General features: G+C 44.7%; 1 protein-coding gene across 1 annotated transcript in view; it reads right to left on the bottom strand.

The window, feature by feature from the left end:
- The window catches only part of KIAA1217 (KIAA1217 ortholog), a 414,351-nt gene that overhangs the window by 350,806 nt on the left and 36,483 nt on the right, over window positions 1-27,062 (bottom strand).

Raw genomic sequence — 27,062 nt, 5'->3', positions numbered from 1 at the left:
TCTATACTGTATGTCTGTGATTAAGTAGCTCCTGTTGCCACAGCGGGTGCTGGCCAGGCACACCTTTAATATTTTCGGTTAGTCTCAGGTATTCTGATGTTTGCACACTTGGGTCACCTGGAATATTCATTTCCAATCTACATCAGCTGGGCACAACCTACCTGGCGGTGCAGCACATTTGGACATAATGCAGGATCCTGCGTCTGTCCCTTGGCACCAAAGTGTGGATAATCCAGTGATGAGACTCTAATTCGGGCTCTTCTTGATCTGATTTACGTCCCATCAGCATCCCGGGCATGTATGGTGAGAGGTGCACCATATCCATATGACATGTCCCACTCTGCTGCATGTTGGTCGTGGACACGTACTGAGTTCTGTGTATCTTTTGTCAGGATCAGCATCGCCTCCAGTTACGTATTCGGTACCTGCTCTCTATCTGGTATCAGTATAACGTCCAGGAAACAACCCCCATTCTGATGTCTGGAATGAGTTTTCCAGTAGTAGTAATTTCTGCGGGTGGACATACCTATATCCACTAATACCTTTCACCACTCTCCAGGTTTAGACTTCTGGGTCAGACCATTGAAATGCTCACTTTTGGGAGGCAGCCATCTTGAACTGTTACTGTTTTCTCGAATTCCAGATTGCCCAGAATGAGATAATCTCTGTACCAGAAATTGTTTACTGTATAAAATCCTAAAAATTCCAAAAATCACAAGGTAGTTGCCAACTATGGCAGTCACAAATGGAAAGTATGAAGGGTGCAAAGCAAAAGGTCAAAAAATACTCAACACAACGTGTAGCGCGGTGACAACAGCAACAGGTGAGCGCCACCTAGTGGCGAGTCAGTAGCAGAAACTGTCAGCATGATTCTCTACAGCTCCGCAAGCTCCCAAAAATGTAATATTCATGGCCTTCAGTCCAAAGTAAAAATTGTACTTAAAAATTTAGCGGAAGGCATTAAAAAAAATTCTATTCAATGTCAACTTTATTATATTTGTTTCTGGCTGGGTGACAACCAATATGCTGAATATTATCCGGAGGGGTGGGTGGTACTCAACTTTCCCATCAAATCTGCCTTGTTATCCAACCATTAGGGAACAGCTGATGGAAAAACTAGGCGGCCATATTGGTTGTCACCAAGCTTTAGCAGAAACTACTGAGCGGAAGATTAGATAAAATTATAAGTCCTATGATTGTAGATGGTTTTGCTATCAAAGCCAATCCATTCCAGTGTTGGGACTCCTGTCCTCACTGCTTCCTGGTCCCTGGCAGACCGGAGCATAGGATGTCCCATCCATGGTCATGTAGACTGCTGCAGCCATTCACTGGTCTCAGTGGTTACATGTGACCACCACTGCTCTGGAACTCGTCACCACTGAGGCCAGTGAATGGCTGCAGCAATCAATGTGACCACAGTTGGGACATCATCACCTCTGGTCTGTTAGCGACCAGAAGCCATGGGAACAGGATCTTGGTCGCTAGAATAGAGGGTCTTTTATTTTCTCTCTCTCTCTTTTTATTTCTTTTTTTTTTTATAGAATTCGGTTGGTCATAAATTTTTTTTCTTTTTGGAAGATCAGACAACTCTTTTAAATAAGAATCTACCTCTCATATTGACGTGGTCCTTTCAGTACGCACTTCTTTTCCCCATTAAATAACATATCTGGAGCATTTTTCCAAGAACTCTGCATTATGCCATTCCTCAATTATTCCTCTTGTAAATACATGAATACATTGACAACTGGGGGTTCCCATGTTAGAATATGTAGGGGCAGAGGCTACTAGGAGGTAACTTCTAAGAAAAGAAGTGTTATTTCATAGGGAATACAAGTAATTACTAAAACGAGAATGAGCTCTCCTCCAGACAGGAAGACAACCGTCTCTCTAGTGCCACCTATAGGTAGCTACTCCGTCAGTCATTTCCAAACCTAGAAAAGAGCCTTGAAATCATGACTATGGATATAAACCAAACCAGAAGCCCAATTGTAGACACCTATTTTCAGGCTCTTGCCCCTCATCCGTGAGGAAGAAAACTGTCTGTCTACCGCCTCCTATAGGTAGCTGCCTTGTAAGTCAATGTCTGGCCCATGAAAGAGCCTTGAAACATGACAAACCAGGGCCCATCTGTAGCTAGACCTTCTCAATGAGAACCAGTTCCCCCAAGAGCCAAAGCAGACATGTTGGCGGAGCAAACAGGTTCTCCTTAAAAGATCTGACTGATGGATCAACCCTTTTCTAAAGCTAGATGGACATGGTGGTACTTGTTTACCAAATTGTGTTGCAGGTGATCTTCTGTTCTGACCATCTTTGGTGCTGCAGTGGCCACTACAGGAGAAATGTGGTATTACATGGCGTCTCTTCAACTGAACGGACAAACAGATAATCCATGGTGTCCATGTGTCCTTCTTTTTTTTTTTTTTTTAAATACCTGCACATTAAAATACCTACTGTCATGAAAACACACAAAACCAACCTTAACCCACTCATTTGCACTAACCCAATACAAATGACCTGAAAAATATGTCCTCGGCGATCTGGGCCAGTTCTACACTGTCTGCCAGTATCTGCTGGAATCCATGCACTCAGCAAATAGCCTCACACTGATGCTCACCTCACAATTAATTCGATATTAGAGCCGATGACTAGAGCAATACTTACTTGCACGTGTATGGCTGGTGCTGTACGGAGACTCCCTGCCAAGCTGGGCAGCGGCCGGTATCCAGAAAAAACCTCGGAGCATTATTAAAGGTCTGACTACTCCCAGGCAACTAATTTGTCCTCATTATGAATTTCCCAATGCAGCACATAGCGGGAATCTGCGGACTACTCTTCCTATCCTACCAGTGCCAGGAAAAACTATAGCAACTCTCACTAGAGGAAGTGGGATAAAAACAGACTTTATATTAGAGGACTAGGCCTCCTGGAGCCACAGAATATTGAGATGGGCAACTGCATGACCAGCAATTCCTAAATATACTGTCATTAATGGAATCACTCCCTTAGGCCGCTTCCACGCAGTCAGTGGGGGTCATTTATTAAGACTGACATTTTTTGGACCGGTGTTGCTGCTGGAAGATGCAAAGTAGCAAATACATAAATAAAATAATTAACTAGTAAGAATTTGATGCAAAACTACAAAAAAGGATCAAAGTTATTAATAATAATCATCATTATTATCATGTTGATCATCATCATCATCGTCGTTATCCGCATCAGATGCCCTCACCTTAAAAGTATAAGAATATTACAAGTCACCAAGGAGCTGCAGGGCCATATAAAAGTATTAGGTCTCAGACTAAAGGCCTCATGCACACGGCCGTTATTTTGGTCCGCGTCCGAGCCGCCGTTTTGGCAGGCTCGGAAGCGGACCCATTCACTTCAATGGGGCCGCAAAAGATGCGACACAGCACTCCGTGTGCTGTCCGCATCCGTTGCTCCGTTCCGTGGCCCCGCTAAAAAAATAGAACATGTCCTATTCTTGTCCGCGCTTTGCAGACAAGAATCGGCATTTACTGTATATTGAAGGCTGTCCGTGCCATTCCGCAAATTGTGAAACGCGCATAGACGCCATCCGCGGACCGCAAAACACACCACGGTCGTGTGCATGAGGCCTAAATACGTTGAATACATTTCCACAGGCTGCAGAACCTCGAGGTGACTCCTCATATTATTCATCATTTATAGTAGGGGGTATGCTATTCCTTGTGATACCGACCTCAGCTGCTGCACAACCTCAGCGGGATGATTCCTGCCCATTAGTAACAGATTGACACAAAAGGCTCTCGTCCTCACTGTCCTGTGTATAATGATGTTCTGCAGCAGCTGAGATGTGTATAATGATGTTCTGCAGCAGCTGAGACATGCATTATGATGTTCTGCAGCAGCTGAGACATGCATTATGATGTTCTGCAGCAGACGAGTTGTGTATCACAATATTCTGCAGCAGCTGAGATGCGTATTATGATGTTCTGCAGCAGCTGAGACATGCATTATAATGTTCTGCAGCAGCTGAGATGCGTATTATGATGTTCTGCAGCAGCTGAGATGTGCATTATGATGTTCTGCAGCAGCTGAGATGTGTATTATGATGTTCTGCAGCAGCTGAGATGTGTATCACAATGTTCTGCAGCAGCTGAGATGCGTATTATGATGTTCTGCAGCAGCTGAGTTGTGTATCACAATATTCTGCAGCAGCTGAGATGTGTATTATGATGTTCTGCAGCAGCTGAGATGTGTATCACAATGTTCTGCAGCAGCTGAGATGCGTATTATGATGTTCTGCAGCAGCTGAGTTGTGTATCACAATATTCTGCAGCAGCTGAGATGTGTATTATGATGTTCTGCAGCAGCTGAGATGTGTATCACAATGTTCTGCAGCAGCTGAGATGCGTATTATGATGTTCTGCAGCAGCTGAGATGCGTATTATGATGTTCTGCAGCAGACGAGTTGTGTATCACAATGTTCTGCAGCAGCTGAGATGCGTATTATGATGTTCTGCAGCAGCTGAGATGCGTATTATGATGTTCTGCAGCAGCTTAGACACTATATAATACATATTGCTGCTGCTAAAGAACCTCCTTTTAAACTAGAGAAGGAGCACAACTTCAGGATGAGATAAGCATTGCCTATGTAGAGCCGCTTATCTCCGTACAGGTTTGTGATGTTTTTATGAATACTAGTTACAGACACGTCGATGCAAATTATCTATTGGCGTGCTTTACTATTTTTATTTCTGTACAGCTTCAACACATGCAGCCGGACAAAGACAATGAAATGTAATGGGGAAAATTGCCCAGAGGAGCTTGCAATCTACACACAACTAGTAAAAGTCAGAGCACTGACTCCTGAAGAAGTTTCTATAGTTTCAGCACTTCATCCCCGTCTTCTAGGAATGTGGATAAATGACACGTTTCTATTCTTATCAGACCCCGACTAGGAGCCGAAACCCTAGACGGCTATCGCCCTGTTATCGGGAGGCTGCTGTACTTACTTGATTTCCAGGCTGGGGGATCCCATACGTTTCATATGACAGATACCCAGTCTGGATCGGCTGCAGTGATTTTTTCGCCTCGGAGGAAGCTTTATCCATTGGCAGAGGAACAAATTTGCGAACGAAAAAAAAAAAGGGAAAATATTTTTTGTACTTGTATCCCAATCGTGGAGCCCCTCTGTGCGGCTGCAGCGTGACACTTCCTGCCTCACCTCCTCCCTCCCCTGCTATTATACAAGTGAGGATGTTTGGAGAGAAATGGAGCAGGCCTAAGAAGTTCTGCAACTTAAAGGAAAACATATGCAGGATTTCCTGCTGCTCGCTCCCCGTCAATACCTCTGCTACTTGCCAGAAGCTGTGGATATCAATAGGATTCTCCGGGGCTCACTTTGGAAAGGAGACAGCTACTGTTCATTCTTATCACACTTCATGATGAAAGGAGACGGGCGCCTCTACGGGGTATTTCCTATGCTGGGAAATGCAGATTACTTAAGTAAAGCTTATATTAGTCCTTAGGCTTCTTTCACACTAGTGCTAATATTTTCCAGCATTGAGATCCGTCATAGGGGCTCAATACCGGAAAAAACGCTTCCGTTTTGTCCCAATTCATTGTGAATGGTGACAAAATGTAACTGAACAGAACGGAGTGCTCCAAAATACATTCCGTTCCGTTCTCAGACCAGAGAGCAGCAGCGCGCTGCTGTTTGCTTTCCATCCTTGGTTGCGGAGCAAGATAGTTCCGTCATGACCTACAATGCAAGTCAATGGGGACCGATCTGTTTTCTGTGACGAAAACGGATCTGTCCGCCAGTGACTTTCAGTGGAGCTCATGACGGATCCGTCTTGGCTATGTTACAGATAATACAACCGGATCCGTTCATAACGGATGCAGACGCTTGTATTATCGGTAACGGAAGCGGTTTTGCTGAACCCTGCCGGATCCAGTAAAAGCGCTAGTGTGAAAGTAGCCTCAGGCGATCCATGACACAAATATGTTCTGTCTTATTGGCACCTTATTCATGGTCAATGAGGATTAAACTCTTATCAAAAGCAAGGAAAGCATCAAATAAAGGGGAACTCCATTTTTGCACAGCAGTGATGTGTAATAAGGATGGGCAACGCGGCAAACCGGGAATATAAAGTGTCCCTGGTCCAAACTGACATAAAGCAGGGTCGACACAAGTAGGTGGGGCCAGCAATAATATATTGCGGCACATTATACCACACCCCCGCGGAGCCAAATACCACAGTGCAGCACAAAATACCTCCCCAAAAACTGCCCCTCTGTGGTGGCCAGTGCCAGGTGCCATATTCTGTCCTCCTACTCCAGTTGCCTCCGGATGGAGCGACAGATTACGCGGCTGGAAAGTTTCCCTGTAGGGTCTATGGCCAGTCCGTCCATGGAGGTGGCTCAGTGATGAGCATTATTGCACCCCTGTTTCCTGGGTTTGAATGCAACATCTGCATGGAGTTTGTATGTTCTTCCCGTGTTAATGTGAGTGATGACAATTTCAGGGAAAAGTTCAATTCGCAGCAAAGCAGAATTTCCTTGTGCTTCGTGGTAACGAATCGATTTTACCTAAAATGGGGTAAAAAAATTAAATAAATCATACTTACCTCATCCATTTGAGCGCGAAGATCCCACCGCTGCTAACTTGACTGAAGATCCCGCGCAAAATCCTGTGCGCGGTGACGTATGATGTCACCACGCCGGCCAACTTGATGACATCATCACGGGTCACGCGAGATTTCGCAGTGGATCTTCAATCAAGATGGCGCAGTGGGCTCTTCGTGATCAAATGGATTAGGTGATAGCACCGAAACGCGTCACTACTAACTGTATATGTGACAATAAAGCAGAAGAATAATCATCTACAGCGAGTGCCGGTCTTTTCTTCAGGATTAGGTGAATCTGATTTTATTTATTTTTTATTACAGACTTAGGGCTCATTCACATGAACGTGGTTCGGTTCCGCATCCGAGGCACATTTTTTGCGGCTCGGGTGCGGACCCATTCACTTCAATGGGGCCGCAAAAGATGCGGACAGCACTCTCTCCCTCCATTCCGTGGCCCCGCAAAAATTATAGATCATGTCCTATTCTTGTCCATTTTGCGGACAAGAATAGGCATTTCTATAAAGGGTGGAAGGCACAAGGGCAGCATCCGGCACGGTCGTTTTAATGAGCCCTTAAATAGTAAAGTCAGATGCCGCGATCGGCGCAGCATCTGAGAGGTTCAATCACGGGGGGGCAGCGCAGTCACCGTTATCTGTTATTGCACCCACTATTTACAAAGAAATAATTAATTCGTCACAAAGCAAATATTTTTGTAAAATTTGGCGAAGCAGCCGAATCAAATTTTCCATAACACTAATGACAATCCTTGTACAGCACTACAGACTATGTCAGCACGATATAAGTTGGCTTACTAACACACAGAATTCCAAATTAGATGGTGTGAAGGCAAACAGTGAAGAAAACACAGCTCTCACACGGGCGGCGTGACCCCTTCAAACAGCTGATTCGGGAGGTGCCAGGAGTCAAACCCCCACTGATCTAATATTGATGGGTCATCATTATCATAGAACCGGACAACCGGACAAGAAATAAAAATAAAAAAATTATAAATCTGTCACCACTAGGGGGAGCTCACAGCATACCTTTTATTAATATAAAGTGGAATCTGTTACCAATTGTTCTGCCAATTAATACCACATAGTGACACACATCATTTATTATAACCTGTTTATATTTTAAAAGGGTTTTCTGAGATTTTGGAACTGATCAAATAATCTCTGGATAGGTCATCAGTATATGATTGGTGGGGGACTGATTGTTTGAGAAGGCACTGGCAATCGCAGTAGTATCCCACAAAAAGTATTACTATGTAATAAATAAGTATTTTCAAATATTAAAAAAATTGTTCAGTTCTTTTATGTACATTTTTTCCTCTCTGGTAGCGCCCCCTGCTGTTTATTCTTCTGATCTACCTTCTCCTGCATTCAGTGGTGCACAGTAATGTCCCTGCATCCGTCTTCCTCTCAGTGCTGGCGTGGTGATCTCATATTGTAATGGCCAGACACCTTTCATTCATTCATCACTAATTGTGAATTCATATCTAGCTATATCTCTCTCCAGACAGTGGATACGGAAATAGTGGGGGCATCACATACCATATGTATCCCTGGGGCTATGTGTGAGGGACTATTTTCTATGCAGGAGAGGAAAGGGTTGAAAAGAGCTAACTGCAATACATCCTGGGAGATGTAGGTGCTTGATGAGCTGCTGCCCACCCGCAAAAAAGCAAGCAAGTGCTCCAGATATAGGAGTAAATAAAACAATAATATAAAATTTACCGCTCCAGTCATCTCTAAGGGTCCATTCACACGTCCGTGGTGTGTTGCGGATTTGCAATACACCGGGCCGCACATGGCCAGCACTAAATAGAGAAGTCCTATTATTGTAGAATAGGACATCGCTATTTTCTTGTGGAGCTGCGGACCGGAAGTTTGGGGCCCGCGCACCTGGAAATGCGGATGCGGAGAGCACATAGTGTGCTCTCCGCATCCATTCCGTCCCCATAGAGAATAAATGGGTCCGCACCCGTTCCGCACAAAATTGCGGAACGGATGCGGACCACACTTGCGGACGTGTGAATGGAGCCTAAGGAGCGCTGTACTCCGCTATCTCCATCAGTCCCATAGACTGACATGCTTGACTTGCTTTTCCATTAATTTCAGGATTACAAGGCCCCCATTCTCAAGATCAGTGGGAATCCCAGCAGTCAGGCCCCCCCAACCATCTAATAGTTACCCCAGGCGATAACCCCATCTAACCAGAATACACGTTTAAGAAGTCCTATTGCTTACTTAACATGAGTGAGCATTTTCATTTTATGGAGAAGATGAGCATTTCCATACCCTTCTGGTGCCGTTTATCTCAGAGGAAATGATAGAATCAGACAGGAAGATCCAACATCTCTGATCTATGCTTCAAGGCGTCAGCAGACAAGGGTCTGGAAGCTCACGAGACCTCAGACTGTTGGTGGACGCGAACAAAGAGAGAGCTGCCAATGAAAAACTAATGTCTATGGACAGCTTAAGATAAACACCTTGCATTTGGAAGATTAAAGGCGCTGTCTTAGCTATCTGACCGCTCATGTCTGATGGAGATAATCCAATTGTTTTGAAGGACATTGGACAGATCCGGATGACTGTGCTTTCCTTTTTTAACGTTGATGTCCACCCTTCAATTTCATTGTGTTCTTTTTTTTATATATATATACAGTACAGACCAAAAGTTTGGACACACCTTCTCATTCAAAGAGTTTTCTTTATTTTCATGACTATGAAAATTGTAGATTCACACTGAAGGCATCAAAACTATGAATTAACACATGTGGAATTATATACATGACAAAAAAGTGTGAAACAACTGAAAATATGTCATATTCTAGGTTCTTCAAAGTAGCCACCTTTTGCTTTGATTACTGCTTTGCACACTCTTGGCATTCTCTTGATGAGCTTCAAGAGGTAGTCACCTGAAATGGTCTTCCAACAGTCTTGAAGGAGTTCCCAGAGATGCTTAGCACTTGTTGGCCCTTTTGCCTTCACTCTGCGGTCCAGCTCACCCCAAACCATCTCGATTGGTGACTGTGGAGGCCAGGTCATCTGGCGCAGCACCACATAACTCTCCTTCATGGTCAAATAGCCCTTACACAGCCTGGAGGTGTGTTTGGGGTCATTGTCCTGTTGAAAAATAAATGATGGTCCAACTAAACGCAAACCGAATGGAATTGCATGCCGCTGCAAGATGCTGTGGTAGCCATGCTGGTTCAGTATGCCTTCAATTTTGAATAAATCCCCAACTGTGCCACCAGCAAAGCACCCCCACACCATCACACCTCCTCCTCCATACTTCACGGTGGGAACCAAGCATGTAGAGTCCATCCGTTCACCTTTTCTGCGTTGCACAAAGACACGGTGGTTGGAACCAAAGATCTCAAATTTGGACTCCTCAGACCAAAGCACAGATTTCCACTGGTCTAATGTCCATTCCTTGTGTTCTTTAGTCCAAACAAGTCTCTTCTGCTTGTTGCCTGTCCTTAGCAGTGGTTTCCTAGCAGATATTCTACCATGAAGGCCTGATTCACACAGTCTCCTCTTAACAGTTGTTCTAGAGATGTGTCTGCTGCTAGAACTCTATGTGGTATTGACCTGGCCTCTAATCTGAGCTGCTGTTAACCTGCGATTTCTGAGACTGGTGACTCGGATGAACTTATCCTCCGCAGCAGAGGTGACTCTTGGTCTTCCTTTCCTGGGGCGGTCCGCATGTGAGCCAGTTTCTTTGTAGCGCTTGATGGTTTTTGTGACTGCACTTGGGGACACTTTCAAAGTTTTCCCAATTTTTCGGATTGACTAACCTTCATTTCTTAAAGTAATGATGGCCACTCGTTTTTCTTTACTTAGCTGCTTTTATTCTTGCCATAATACAAATTCTAACAGTCTATTCAGTAGGACTATCAGCTGTGTATCCACCTGACTTCTCCACAACACAACTGATGGTCCCAACTCCATTTATAAGGCAAGAAATCCCACTTATTAAACCTGACAGGGCAAACCTGTGAAGTGAAAACCATTTCAGGTGACTACCTCTTGAAGCTCAACAAGAGAATGCCAAGAGTGTGCAAAGCAGTAATCAAAGCAAAAGGTGGCTACTTTGAAGAACCTAGAATATGACATATTTTCAGTTGTTTCACACTTTTTTGTTATGTATATAATTCCACATGTGTTAATTCATAGTTTTCATGCCTTTAGTGTGAATCTACAATTTTCATAGTCATGAAAATAAAGAAAACTCTTTGAATGAGAAGGTGTGTCCAAACTTTTGGTCTGTACTGTATATGAAAATGAGTTCAGATCCCCTGTATAGGCATAGATTCCTCTAGAGCACCCCACCTTCCCACAAGCTGTTCGAGACATTTGCCCCAGGATTTCAGAGCCTCTAGGTATCTTGGGGTTGAAGGGCTATTGCTACGTGGACATACAGTATCTCACAAAAGTGACTACACCCCTCAAATTTTTGTAAATATTTTATTATATCCTTTCATAGGACAACAATGAAGATCTGACACTTTGATACAATGTAAAGTAGTCAGTGTACAGCTTGTATAACAGTGTACATTTGATTTGCCCCCAAAAAACTCAGCAGACAGCCATTAATGTCTAAACTGCTGGCAACAAAAGTGGGTACACCCCTAAGTGAAAATGGCCAAATTGTGCCCAATTAGCCACCCCACCCCCCAGTGTCATGTGACTCCTTAGTTTTACAATTCTCAGGTGTGAATGGGGAGCAGGTGTGTTACATCTGGTGTTATCGCTCTCTCACTCTCTCACACTGGTCACTGGAGGTTCAACATGGCACCTCATGGCAAATTACTCTCGGAGGATCTGAAAAAAAAGAATTGTTGCTCTACATAAAGATGGTCGAGGCTATCAGAAGATTGCCAACACCCTGAAACTGAGCTGCAGCATGGTGGCCAAGACCATACAGCGGTTTAGCAAGACAGGTTCCACTAAGAACAGGCCTCGCCATGGTCAACCAAAGAAGTGCTCAGCATCATATCCAGAGGTAGTCTTTTCAAAATAGACATATGAGTGCTGCCAGCATTGCTGCAGAGGTTAAAGGGGTGGGGGGGTCAGCCTGTCAGTGCTCAGACCATACGCTGCACACTGCATCAAACATCAAAATGGTCTGGGCATCCCAGAAGGAAGCCTCTTCTAAAGATGATGCACAAGAAAGCCCACAAACAGTTTGGTGAAGACAAGCAGACTAAGGACATGGATTACTGGAACCATGTCCTGTGGTCTGATGGGACCAAGATAAACGTATTTATTTTGTTTGGTGTCAGGTGAGGAGTACAAAGACATGTGCGTCTTGCCCACAGTGAAGTATGGGGGCGGGAGCGTCATGGTTTGGGGCTGCATGAGTGTTGCCCGCTGTGGGGAGCTACAGTTCATTGAGGGAACCATGAAGATGTACTGTGACATACTGAAGCAGAGCATCATCCCCTCCCTTCGGAAACTGGGCCGCAGGGCAGTATTCCAACATAATAATGACCCCAAACACATCTCCAAGATGACCACTGCTTTGCTGAAGAAACTAAGGGTAAAGTTGCTTGACTGGCCAAGCATATCTCCAGACCTAAACTCTACTGAGCATCTCTGGGACATCCTCAAACGGAAGGTGGAGGAGCGCAAGGTCTCTAACATCCACCAGCTCCGTGATGTCCTCATGGAGGAGTGGAAGAGGATTCCAGTGGCAACCTGTGAAGCTCTAGTGAAGTCCATGCCCAAGAGAGTTAAGGCAGTGCTGGAAAATAATGGTGGCCACACAAAATATTGACACTTTGGGCACAATTTGGCCATTTTCACTTAGGGGTGTACTCACTTTTGTGGCCAGCAGTTTAGACATGAATAGCTGTGTGTGGAGTTATTTTGAGGGCACACCAAATGTACTGTTATACAAGCTGTACACTGACTACTTTACATTGTATCAAAGTGTCAGATCTTCAGTGTTGTCCGACGAAAAGATATAATAAAATATGTACAAAAATGTGAGGGGTGGACTAACATTTGTGAGATACTGTACACAGGATATGCCATAAACAGTCGGTAGGTGCAGGTCCCAAGTCTAAGACCCCCCTTCTATCTCAAAAAATGGTTGCGCATGAGCAGTTTTCTCTACTCACCAGCTATTTTTGGACCTCCAGAGAGATCATAGAAGTGCCACCATAAGACAGGGCCCTGTTCTCCCTACAGGAGCGAGTTCCATAGGTGGGACCTGCACCTGTACTGATAGATGTGCAGATAGGAATACCCCTTTAATTCTCTGGATATCGTTGGCAGTGAGGGAGCCAGACTATGAGAGAATTAGGACAAAAGTCAAGTGTACTAGGAGTAATTTCTATGGGGCGTGCGTTAAGTGAAAAACGCACAAAGAGGAACATGCTGCGATTTTCACACAACGCACAAGTGATGCGTGAAAATCACCGCTTATGTGTACCGCCCCATAGAAATAAATGGGTCCGGATTTAGTGCGGGTGCAATGCGTTCACCTCACGCATTGCACTGGCGCGGAAATCTCGCCCGTGTGAAAGGCGCCTAAGGAAGGGGCGAGTTGCATTTTGTCTTCCACGCTGCCTGGGAGTGGTTTCCGCACATGTGCTTGGAAACTGGGTGGGGCATCATTTTGCTATGGGGCCTATGAGATCTGTATGCGCCTCTGACCCAACAGAATAGTCAGGGATAAAATGGGTCACAGCAGCACGGCACAAATTAAGATTTAAAGGAAGAGACACGGAAAAGCACAACCAGGTAGGAAAGCAAAAGAACTGGCACCTGATTGGTCTGATTCCTGAGGCAGGGTAAGTTCATTACACAAGGGCCACCAGAGGGCATCCTATAATACACTGAACTCAATAATAACACAGTATGCTTAATGCTCCCCCTAGTGGTGGCTGAAGGCACCAGCATGATACATATTATATCTGTGTCTTTGCAGAGGATTTTGTTATCTGCGCCAGAAAAAATGAGCTCTGACCACTGTAAGGATATGTTAAAAAATTATCGGCACAAAATCTTGGCCCTAAAAGCCACAAAGTGTTAAAGGGTTGAGATTCACTTAAAATTCTGAACCTCCAGATTGTAGGAATGTACATCTCAGAAAATGCTACGTCTGTGAACAGATGGAAGTGAAATGACTTAATGTACAGCAGATTGCTGGTTCTGCGACTGGGGTCGTGTTATTATTTATGTGGATCCTGGAGGTATTAGAGTGTGACTTTGTACGTGCTCCGAAGCCATTTAAAGTATATAAACAGACTTTTTGTATTTTATTTTTTCCTGGCACGTTCAGCGCAGGTTTTTTTGTGACTGATAGAAGGTCTAGTAAGAACACGACCAAACCAATTGTCATGCTGCCCGTTACAGCAGTAACAGATCTAAACCGATTAGACGGCATGACAAGTAACTCAAGATAGCGTGCCGAAGGGTGGCTTATTTCATCTTCTTCTTCTTCTTTTTTTCACTTGAGCAGCAGATGCAAGATGCAGGGTTTCTTAGAAGATTGCTTAGAGAAAAGTACAGCGACTGCACGAGTATCGACATTTCATTTGTGCCGTCTTCAACTTGACTCCTGTTATGGGAAAACTACAGACATCTCCTCAGAAATAATACAAGTTCAGAGTGTGTGAAGTAGAACCAAAAAATAATACAAAGCTGCACCGTTCCCAGTTGTCCAGGTTTTTGTAGAGAGTTCCAGTTCGCACCAGTATATGGAGGAAGAGCTTTACTGGGAAATAATATGAATTTAAAGGGCAGATTTGTGCAACACGCCAGACCTGCAGGGTATGACGAAGTGAGGTCACAGTTATGGGCAATCGAGGGTACTCACTATATTTGAAGAACCCTGGGCAGGCGCGTGGCAGTGAAGGAGAGGTAGACACAATTCCTCTGGGGCACGCTCTGTAGATAGGGACCAGGCCTGATGGTAGTTGAGGTGCCCTGGATGTTACAGGTATTTTGTGTGCCTGGGGCAAGGTCCCTGTGGTATTCGTGACGCCAGTGCCTTTGGCCGGTGGCACGCCGGTTGGTGGTTGGAATGATGAAGGTACACAAGTATGCAGTGAACCAAACATAAACTTTACTGAACAATCCAACTTTGTACAGCAGGGAGTAGCACAGTCTCTGTATTATTACAGTTCCACAAAAGGGGCTTATTCACAAGTATGGCAGGCAATAATCATGCAAGTTACACTGAGGGTAAATTCCACAAGCACTCAGCAGCAGGTTGTACTTTGACACTGTCCTTTCTAGAACTCCTACTCTGGCTTGATATCTCCCAAGGCCCGGATGCCTAAAAGGGTGGCTTATATCCTTGGTTATCTCCTTCCTCAGGTATTATACTGCTTGCAATGGTTTCTAGGTTCCTCTGCCTATCAGGGTCACTTCACTTACCCTGGGACGCCTCCTCTTATCAGGTGGGTAACTGTAAGTTTCTCCCAGGAGGTTGGATCCTACAACTGGGGTGTCTCTACTGAGCTGATCCTAGCCTCAGGAGCTTCAGGTGGACGAGCTGACTCCTCTAGTCCCCTGGAATGAACTAACACTTCCCTGTCTGGGCCTTCCTATATGTAACTAGGGCTCTCCAGCTCCCTCTAACGTCTGGGAGGCTAAACTACACCCTGACAGGCCTGACACCCAGATAATACAGGGAAAAACATGCACATGACATTTAATGCAATGCAACACATTAACCTGTGCAGTGCCCACCTTTGCCTGGTGGGACACTACATACCCCCACGCTATAACGTTGCCCGTCCTCGGCGCAACATGGAGGGTCCGCCCATCTGGAACGGCAACCTGAAAGATAGCAGAGAACATACATATGCAATATTCACCACATTAACAATGTAACAGTTATTAAATGCACTGAAAGGAGTGATGACAAGGGGCGTCGTTCTCTTCTCTCAGGACAAGGTGAAGGAACGGGGGCGCTGACCTGGCACAGCGTATCAATAAACCAGGATAGTCCATATAAAATATAGGTAAACATAAGTCCTTGGAGGCTCAAAGCATATCAAATGAGTCCGTACCCAGGTTCTTTTCTTTCTTGTTTAATCCACAGTTAAATAGAGATAGAAGATCTTAGGAATCATTGCAAGAATCACAGAGGCTCGCACGAGGTGAAGTCCATCTCTGGGCACAATACTTTAAAATAGTAGCAAAATCTCAGAGGCTCATGTGCATTTGAGTCTATTCCCTGGGCCCAATTCCTTTAAATTCCAGTTGCATAATAAAATGACAGCACATAAAATAGTCCACATTATTTAAATGGCATACACATAGAAATAAGTGCTGTAATACCCTTAATCAACCTGAAGAGGGGGTTAAAGGGTTAAGAGGTGCAACATGAAAACAGGCACAACTGGGTTTTCACTCTGAGAAAGCAGGCAGGAGGTCCTGTAAACAAGATGGCCTTGCTGCACGTGGTATTTTCAGTGGCTCACCGCCTCCACTGAGCCGTGGGTAACTGGCAGCAGCAACAGAGGGCCAAAACAACGAAGGACTCCTGTCCTGAAAGGGTTAAATCTTCGGTAGGATCCCTTGGCAAAACAAATCACACATCAAGGGCCTAGCAGGCCAATTCACAGGGGCATATCATATTCTCTTTGCATTTCAGTGGTGCTCCCTGGCTCCATTTGTATATTGGGCCTGTACTGAGGTTCAATCGATGGATGTGCCCACAACACGGTATTGGGGGGCAACTGTAACATAAATGGACCCCTAATAGGTATAGGCCCCATAGGCCTAGGGGTAATCACAGTCGCTGACCTCACCGGAGCAGGCATGAAAATCGTAGGCTGCTGCACTGGCCTGGGTACCGCTGCTGCAAGCGGTCCGGTGGGTTCTGGGACGACTGGCTCTGTGCGCCGGTGCACAGCATATGAGGATCCCACCGCAGGTGCCGGTACTAAGGAGGGACGACTGGCAGGGACAGGTACTCTCACCTTTGGCCCGGAGACGTCCGGGTCCTTACGTTGTAGGCCAGGTGGAGTCCGGATCCTGGCGGTGGCAAGCTGGCGTAGCTCCCGCAGTTTCAGCTCCAGCCGCACGATCTGGTCGTCCAGGCTTTCGGAGTCGGGATCGCTGGTCTCCGCTGTCGTTGTCGGCACTTGGGCGGTGGGTGGTTCGTCCTGCGCAGCCGCTGCAGGCTCAGGTGAGGCGTCCGCTTTCCTCCCTCTGCGGATATTCTCCAGGGCAGCTCTAAATCTCTCTGCATCCTGAAGTTCACGGACAGTTTTCTCCCTGCGAGGCAACTCAGGTGAGGGCCATGGGCTAACCCTCTTCTCTACCACTGTCGGCTGCCAGAACACATTTGGGCCAATGAAAGAGCCCCGTTCTTGGAAGGCGTGATGGGCCGGTCCTGGAGAGCATTCAGACTCACGCTCGCAGCCAGGGTTGTCCTCCTCAAAGTCCCAGTCCTCTGTCTTCTTCTTAGGACGGGACACGGCAGTGGCGTAGGGGCCTCGCAGGCCCTCAGCAGGGGTAAATTCAACCTCCTCTCCCTCGCGGAGGTTGTGTAGACGTTCTGGGAGGTAACTCCGCTTGACGGACCTCCTGTTGACATATAAGTCTCGTCCAGTCAGGTAGTCTTTAATGAAACCGAAGCCTCGGTCCTTGTCAAAGGCCACAACCAACCCCCTTCTCCTTTCCAGGCGGGGTTGTGTGTCGGTGTGGCACTCGTGAACGGTCTTTGCCAGTTCTTCATAGTAGATTTTTGTCTTAGTCGTTTTCTTTATGGCGGCCTCCCGGATCTCTGCCATCAATGCGGACCACTTGAACGAGGGCTGGAAGAAGTCTCTCCAGGAGCCATAATAGGTCTCCGGTTGCGTCCTCTGTGGCGGGCAGGCGGGTCTCTCCGGTCCCGGAGAGTAGGCCGGTGGAGCGTCCTCTCGCTCAACACCAGTCACATCCATGTTTAATAAGTCAGGCGCGGACATATCATCAGAAAAGTCCTCACTCCTCAACATGCTCGATCCTTCTCTGGAGAGCGACAGGGTGGCGCCAATAAGTTCAGACAGATCCTCCCATTGCACTGGGAGGCCGCCCCCCAGGTACTCCAGTATGGGGGAGGCGGAGTCCATCACAGCAGACATGCAAATGTCCAGACAGGGCGGTGGCGCCAGCATACAGCCTTCCCGCACTTTTAGCAGAAGGCGCCAATTTTTACCGCCAATTTAAGATGAAGATGACGCAGCAAACAATTTCAAGCAAGCTCAGCGGCCATCTTTGAGCAAAATAGCTGTCTATTCATTGACAGCAAGCGGTGGCTTAAACAAGTAGAAAACAGTCCACACAATGCTATTTTCACACCGCAATCAGTACAGTTCACTTTGGCCCAGCAATTTTGAATAAAACAATTGGGGCATGTCACTTTAAGATAATTTTCAGCACACAGTTTTAAATCCGCTATGGCGCAGGAATATTCGGATCCTGTTCGTGACGCCAATTTATGCAACACGCCAGACCTGCAGGGTATGACGAAGTGAGGTCACAGTTATGGGCAATCGAGGGTACTCACTATATTTGAAGAACCCTGGGCAGGCGCGTGGCAGTGAAGGAGAGGTAGACACAATTCCTCTGGGGCACGCTCTGTAGATAGGGACCAGGCCTGATGGTAGTTGAGGTGCCCTGGATGTTACAGGTATTTTGTGTGCCTGGGGCAAGGTCCCTGTGGTATTCGTGACGCCAGTGCCTTTGGCCGGTGGCACGCCGGTTGGTGGTTGGAATGATGAAGGTACACAAGTATATAGTGAACCAAACATAAACTTTACTGAACAATCCAACTTTGTACAGCAGGGAGTAGCACAGTCTCTGTATTATTACAGTTCCACAAAAGGGGCTTATTCACAAGTATAGCAGGCAATAATCATGCAAGTTACACTGAGGGTAAATTCCACAAGCACTCAGCAGCAGGTTGTACTTTGACACTGTCCTTTCTAGAACTCCTACTCTGGCTTGATATCTCCCAAGGCCCGGATGCCTAAAAGGGTGGCTTATATCCTTGGTTATCTCCTTCCTCAGGTATTATACTGCTTGCAATGGTTTCTAGGTTCCTCTGCCTATCAGGGTCACTTCACTTACCCTGGGACGCCTCCTCTTATCAGGTGGGTAACTGTAAGTTTCTCCCAGGAGGTTGGATCCTACAACTGGGGTGTCTCTACTGAGCTGATCCTAGCCTCAGGAGCTTCAGGTGGACGAGCTGACTCCTCTAGTCCCCTGGAATGAACTAACACTTCCCTGTCTGGGCCTTCCTATATGTAACTAGGGCTCTCCAGCTCCCTCTAACGTCTGGGAGGCTAAACTACACCCTGACAGGCCTGACACCCAGATAATACAGGGAAAAACATGCACATGACATTTAATGCAATGCAACACATTAACCTGTGCAGTGCCCACCTTTGCCTGGTGGGACACTACATTTGTACCTATGAAACTTGGCAGCTGAAGGCATCTGTGTTGGTCCCATGTTCATATGGGCCCGCATTGCTGAGAAAATTATGTTTTAATATATGCAAATGAGCCTCTAGGAGCAACAAGGGTGTTACCATTACACCTAGAGGACCTACTCTCTCAGCAACTGCCGCACCCTCTGCACTTTGATTGACAGAGCAGGAGTTATTATATTTTTACTGCCTGGCTCCGTGAAAGTGCAGAGGGTGCGGCAGTTTCAGAGAGAGCTGAGCCTCTAAGTGTAACGGTAACGCCCCTGTTGCTCCTAGAGGCTCATTTGCATATAGTAAAGCTTAATTTTTCTCAGCAATGCGGGCACATATGAACATGGGACCAAAACAGATGTCTTCAGCTGCCAAGTGCACATGTAACAGGTCAGCCAGTGTCATAGGGACAAATCTTCTGACAGATGTCCTTTAAAGAATGTGGGTAATTGGGGCATAACTTGGGTAATAGCACATAGGACAGCAAAAAAGGAAATACCTCATGCACACGACCCTAGGTATGTAGCGATTTCAATGGGTATTGTTCTGTCTCTTGCAGAACAAACATACAGATGCAGAAAGCACACGTATCATCATGTGCTTTCCTAGAACTGAACTGAAGTCCCTTGGGTCCACCAGAGGAAATGATTTTGAGGGCCCGCCCTCTGTGTATAGGACGTTAAGGGCCCTGTTTTATTAGAGGTCCATTATTGTCAGAGCTTGGGCCTCTGGTACTCTGGTGGACCAGTCCAACCATGTGCTTTCCACATCCGTATGTCCTTTCTGCAAAAACAACATGTCCTATACATGGCAACAAAATATGGACCACAAAAAAAAAAGGATGCAAGACGGACGTCATCAGTATTTTGCAGATCCCCGTTTTGAGGACCGCAAAATACATCTGGTCGTGAGCATGGGGACTTATCATCATTCATGACCTACAGATTACTAATGACAAGGACCAAAGTGACTTCTGCCGTTGGGAGAAGAAAATATGTATACTAGATGGTCCCTGTTCCTGCTGATATTGGTGGATCTGACCAACATTAATCTAATGTGTATGCCCATCCTAAAGAGGTTGTGCCACCAGTACATGTATATTTAATCAAGCTTTTAAAAGTAAATTATGGAAAGACATTTTGCCAACCCCTATTAAAATTGATGCCTGCAAAAATATTTAATTACGATGCTCAGAATGGCACCCCCTGGCAAAGAGAATAAAATTAAAAGTTATAGCTATAGTTACTAGCTTTAGCAATCGTATAGCAGACTATGTAAACACATGTTCCCTTCTTTTACGTTCATAAAAAAATATATTTATTAGTTTTAGCAATAGTATAGACTTTGTGTGTGTAAAATATATAAACACAATTTTTTTCCTTTTTGCTTTAATAAAAAATATAGGTATTAGTTTTAGCTATATTTAGTATAGTGGGGATTTTTGGTGCATAAAATATGCAAACACACATGCAGTTTTTTAATTTATAAAAAAAAATGTAAAGAAAAAAAGCCAAAAGACTAAAATGCTCATATTTCCCCAAGATGAATACCTTTGGGGGAGGAGTCAACATAAAAAAGTCACCTTGAAAGAGTTTTTAATGTTTTGGTGCTGTACACCATCTGTACTTGCAGTACAATGCCACAGAACAAGCAATAGAAAAATAGGGCCCCAAAATGTAAAATGCGCTCCAGTTATTCCAACTTATGTGGCGGGCCCAGCCACAGTTTCCCCGCTTATCACTGCGGTTCTAGGCGCCGCTCCCAGTGGTGACCTGTGGCCGGTGCTTTTGAAGATTCCACTCAGCCCTGCACACAGCATGAGTTCGGCTGGTTTCATGTTACACTGCTCTAAGGGCGGAGCGCATCACTCCCTGGGCTGTGTGGGTTAGGTCAGGTGACCTCGCTGCCCAACTCTGGCTCTCCTGCGTGTATTTAAGTGTCTCAGCCACCTCCCCAGATGCCTCAGTGTCAAGGTCCTTGAGTTTGCTGGTTCCCGATACTCTCATGTGCTCCTGATCTGTACTTCGTCCCTGGACTCTGCTTATCGTCTGACCGCTGCCTGCTTGCTTCGTCTCTCCTGTTGCCGACCCGGATTGCCTGACCTGTACTTGTGCCGTCTGCCCTGACCTATTGCCGGTCTTACCACGCTATCCTTGGTCCTGCACCGTTGCTCCTGGTAACATCTCTGCCCACCTGACTACGCTGGTACTTCCTGTACCTACTCAGGTACCTCCTTGGTCCGCCTGGACCAGCTGCCACTGACTCTGGGATTGCTCCGAAGTAGCCCCTGGCAAGCTACCCTAACGGCTCAGGTCTATCCTCACCATCTGAGGCTCTAGTGAAAACCAGGTAGTTACTTAGGCACACCCCTCCAGAGTATAGGCAGTCAGTGGCACAGTGGATTATATCCGCTGATCTGTGACAGATTAATTCCGCAAAGAGCATTCATTTTCACGGTATAAACATACAGCAATGATTTAGAAATGTTCTGTCTTGCAATCTTTTACAACCCAAAAATTATAAGAATTTCACAGTTTTGCCTCAAATATTTTTTTAATATTATATCTGTCATCTAAAGGCACAAAAGAAAGGTTTAAGGTGTCCTGTAAAAAATAATATCAAATACGTGTAGGTTGGGTCAGAAATTAATTGGTATTTTTTTTAGATAGGCCAATTGCTAAAACTGAAAAATTGGCCTGGTAAGGAAAGAGAGTAAACCCTCCAGTAATGAAGCAATTACCCAATACCAATGCACAGGATGTACATCTAATACCTCGCTGGTGCCCCTCAGGTGAATAAGGCATATGGCATAACATACCAACGATATATTTTATGTGGCACACTTACGTGTGGAGAGATACAATGAGGTGGCAGAGCATGAAATAAGTGCAGAGTTGGTGTGTGTTGTAATTTTTTGGCAGCTTTTTTAAATTTACATTTTATATTTAAAAAAATTACTAAATGTTTTAACATCCCGTTAAAGGGGTGGTCTCACTTCATCAAATAGCATTTATTAAGTAGAGAAAATTAATACAAGGCACTTACTAATGTATTGTGATTGTCCATATTGCTTCCTTTGCTGGCTGAATTTTTCATCACATTATAAACTACTCATTTCCAAGGTTATGGCCACACTGCAATCCAGCAGAGGTGGCCGTGCTTATACGCTGTAGAAAAAAAGTACCAGCCCATGCGCACTCGCGGTCCCAGCCACTAGAGAGACCAGCAGTTTTTCCTATAGTATGCAAGCACGGCCACCGCTGATGGATTGCAAACATTTTCAGGTCTCTCCATAGATGTCCAATTGGGTTCAAGTGGCTAGGCCACTCAAGGACATTCTCAGAGTTGTCTCTAAGCCACTCTGGTGTTGTCTTGGTTGTGTGCTTAGGGTCATTGTCTTGTTGGAAGGTGAACCTTCAGCCCAGTCTGAGGTCCAGTGCATTCTGGATCAGGTTTTTAATAGTAATATCTCTGTACATTTCTCTATTCAGCCTTCCCTCAACCCTGACCAGTCTCCTTGTCCCAGCCGCTGAAAAACACCCACCCAGCATGATGGTGCCACCACCATGATTCACTGTAGGGATGATATTGGCAAGTGTCTGGTTTCCTCCAAACAGGAGGCATAGAACTAAAGCCAAAAACTTCAATCGTGGTTTCATCAGACCAGAGAATGTTGCTTCTCACACTCTTACAGTCTTTTAGAATTTTTTGCGCAAATTCCATGCAGGCTATTATGTATCTTTTTCTGAGGACAGTATTCTTTCCATAAAGCCCAGTAAAGCCCAGATTAGTGGACTGCTGCTATGAGGTTTGACTTTCTAGAAGTTTCTCCAATCTGCACACAGGATTTTTGGAACAGAGCCAGAGTGACCATTTTTTTCTTGGTCGCTTCTCTTACTAAGGCCCTTTTACTCCGATTACTTAGTTTGTTGGGGCGCTCATCTCTATAAAAAGTCCTGGTCGTTCCAAACTTTCATTTAAGAATTATGGAGGCCACTGTGCTCATTAGGAACTTTCAGTGTAGCAGAAAGTATTTGTACCATTTTCCAGATTTGTGCCTCCATACAATCCAGTCTCTGAGCTCTACAGGCAGTTCTTTTCTTGTCATGTCATGGTTTGTGCTCTGATATTCACTGTCAGCTGTGAGACCTTATAAAGATATAGGCTGCATCTTTTCAAATCATGTCCAATCAACTTAAATGACCATAGGTGACTCCAGTCAAGATCAAAGGTGATCAAGGGAAATGGGAGGCCCCCAGAGCCAAATGTCAAGTATCATAGCAAAAGGGTCTGAATACGAAATTGAAGTTTTTTCCCTTTTTAATAAATTTGCGAAAAATTTGCAAAAAGTATCTTTGCGCCTTTTCATTATGGGGTATTGAGTGCAGATTTATGGGGGAAAACTTTTTATTTATTTTAGCAGAAGGCCACAACAAAACAAAATGTGAAAAAAGTGAAAGGGTCTAAAGACTTTCTGAATGCACTGTAAAACAGCAATGACAAAAGACAGTGGTTGGAATATTGATGAGCTATCATCAGCAGGATAGGTCACCAACATCAGATTGGTAGGGGTCCCACTCTCAGCACCCCTGACGATCAGCCATTTGAAGTGGCCGTGAGCGCTGCTTCCTCTTCAATGTTTCTACTAATAGGATACATACATCCTCGGCTTGATTACATAACTCACTGAAAGTACCGATTAATGGCCGTTACCTAAATTCATAATAGCACAACATACGAGAGTAATAAAAAACCTAAACATATAAAATCCAACATTGCTGCTCAGCTCTTTCCTTTAATTCAGAATATATAGAGTTTTCCCACATGGACGGCTCAGGCGCAATGCATTATGTATTGCACAATAACACTGTCGGTGGAGCCATTGACGTAATTTAGTGCGGTATAAAATATTTGAGCTCCCAGTTGTTGGTCAGTAAATCTGGGCATGCTTTGTTCAGATCTATCAGCCTTCCCTGTAAATAACAGAGATATAGGATTCACTTTGTAGACTGCTAAAGGGAAAGTTTGTTAGAAAATGTCCACATTATGGATTTCGTTTTTCTTTGTTATACATGTACAGTACAGTAATAAAAGCCATGTACAGTACATAAAGTACAAGTACAATACAGTACAAACAAGACATGTACAGTAGAGTATATAAAGTACAATACAGTATATAAAAGCCATATACAGTACATAAGACATATACAGTACAGTATATAAGGACATGTACAGTACATAAGACATGTACAGTACATAAGACATGTACAGTACATAAGACATGTACAGTACATAAGACATATACAGTACATAAGACATATACAGTACAGTACATAAGGACATGTACAGTACATAAGACATGTACAGTACATAAAATACATACAGTATATAAAAGACATGTACAGTACAGTCTATAAAGGACATGTACAGTATATAAGACATGTACAGTACATAAAATACATACAGTATATAAAAGATATGTACAGTACAACATATAAAAGACATGTACAGTACAACATATAAAGGACATGTACAGTACAACATATAAAGGACATGTACAGTACAACATATAAAGGACATGTACAGTATATAAGACATGTACAGTACATAAAAGACACAGTATATAAAAGACATGTACAGTACATAAGACATGTACAGTACAACATATAAAGGACATGTACAGTACATTGAAAAAGTTTCCTAAGATAACAGCCTATTAATCTAAGCAATTCAATGATATAACTAGGACATTGTGGGTTATTAAAAGATATTAAATCTAAACTCCAGTAGATCCAGAAGAGGCCACGCCCCCTCACGGAAAGAGTGTGAAATAAATAGAACACTTCTACCAGAAATGATACATTATGTGGAAGGTGTATTTTAGAGTAGATTTATTTTAGTGAGAAACGTTAAGACTGGTCTGTAGTGTTGAGCAAATCAAAGTTAACGGAATTTGATCTGAATTTCAGGAAAAATTCGATTTGCCACGAATTTAAATTTCTTGGCGCTTCATGGTAATGAATAAATTTTTCTTTAAATGCCGGTGAAAAACAGAACAAACAAACATACATAGGATAATCAGAGGTTAAAAAGCCGTCTTAATTGAAGAAAACACGCCAAATCTCACTCGCACTCACATGTGACGTCACCACGTCAGCAAGCTAGCTGGGCACGGTGAGGTCATCAGTGATGACAAAGAAAATAACCACAATGCCACAGCACTCTGCAACCCAAATAAAGTACAATAATGCCATAGTAATAGAAAATATTCTGGTGCTAATGACACGCTTATTTAGTAAATTTGAGATTCTTGGCAAATACATTTTGTACAAAATTATTTGAGCCTGTCTGCCCCATAGGCTGATTTTAATTAGTGTAAGTATAAAGCCTCATGCAGACGTCCGTGGAACACGGTCCGTGAGATACCGGACTAGCATTGCAGGAGCGCACGGAGTCATAGCAACCAATGACGCCGTGCGCTCCTGCAATGCCAGTCAGGTATCTCACGGACCGTGTTCCACGGACGTCGACATGAGGCTTTAAGCTGTAGCTTGCTCTCCCTGCAGTCACTGGAAGCCATCTGGCGCCAGGAGAGGTATAGAGTGGACTCTCATGCATGTTGGTACCTGCATTCCCTGAATCTAATGGAGGCCAGTTTGGCACCAAAAATTATAAAAAGCAGAGGGGACCCAGCATGCATGTGGAACCTGCACTCCCTGAATTTTATGGTGGCCGTTATCGCACATAACAGGTAGCATTTAGTGTTAGGTTCCCGTCTTATAGAGATCGCCTGGACGTTGGCAGACGGGCCCAAATAATTTTGTACAAAATGTATTTGTCAAAAATCTCAAATTTACAAAATAAGCGTAGCATTAGCAACAGAATAGTTTCTATTACTACGGCATTATTGTACTTTATTTGGTTTGCAGAGTGCTGCTGCATTGTGTTTTTTTTTCTTTGTGTTTTTAGCCATGGCAGCGCGCAGCGCGCACCTGCGCATTGGGATGCGCTGACTGAACCCTTTTTCTTTGCATTCATCAGTGATGACCTCACCGCGGCCAGCCAATGTGATAGCGGGGTGACTTGTTCATGTCAGCGCGTGTAAGATTTGGTGCGTTTTCTTCAACAGGATCAAATGGATGAGGCGAGTATGAATTTTTTTAACCTTTGATTAACCCCTGAAAAGGCTCAATGTGACTCAGATGCCACGATCATCTGAGGGGTTATTGTTGAATCAATCAAGATGCCTGCAACGGCCTCTCCGTGAGCAAATGGATGAGGCAAGTATGTTTTGGTTTAGTTTTAAATCATGATTAACCCCTGAAAGGCCTCAATGGTAATGTCAAATGCTGCGATCAGCGATGAACGTGGCATCTGTGGGGTTCAATGACTGAGGCTGTCGCGATCACCATTCTCCATCATTGCACCCTCTACATACAATGGAACGTGATTCCTGCTGAAGTAACTCGTAACAAATCAAATTTCTTTGTGAAATTCAGAAAAGCAGCCAAATCAAATTTTTGATGGCTTTGCCCATCTCTACCAAGAAGCTTCAAATATCTAGACGCTGGAGTGATTGGCAAAATCACCGCTTTAGATACCCTGCTGCCAGTGAGGGAAAACAGATCAGACACCCATCGCCTCCCTAGAATAACCAACAGGCCATATTAACTTCAAGCCTGTCTGATTGTGGACACATATCCACAAGTCCCTGCAAGTGCCATGAAATTGCCATCCAACCAGCAACCATACCTCCTCACCTGGTGTACGGATGTGCCACAAGGTATAGAGAGACTTTATACACTTATTTCTGGCCGGATTCTTCAAAATACATTTAAACTGCACCAATCCCCAGGAACAACGGCCTGAGGGAGTACACCGCAACATAACATCTCATCCAGGCCACTACCATCCCATCCTCTGCACCCAGGGATGTAGCTATAGAGGGTGCAGAGGAAGCAGTCGCTACCGAGCCCAGGAGCCTGGGGGGGGGGGCCCAAAGACCCTTG

This window comes from Bufo gargarizans, chromosome 5 (assembly GCF_014858855.1).
Source record: "Bufo gargarizans isolate SCDJY-AF-19 chromosome 5, ASM1485885v1, whole genome shotgun sequence".
Classification (NCBI taxonomy): Eukaryota; Metazoa; Chordata; class Amphibia; order Anura; family Bufonidae; genus Bufo; species Bufo gargarizans.
Note: the sequence above shows the minus strand (reverse complement) of the source record. Positions and strands in the feature narration are given on the sequence as shown.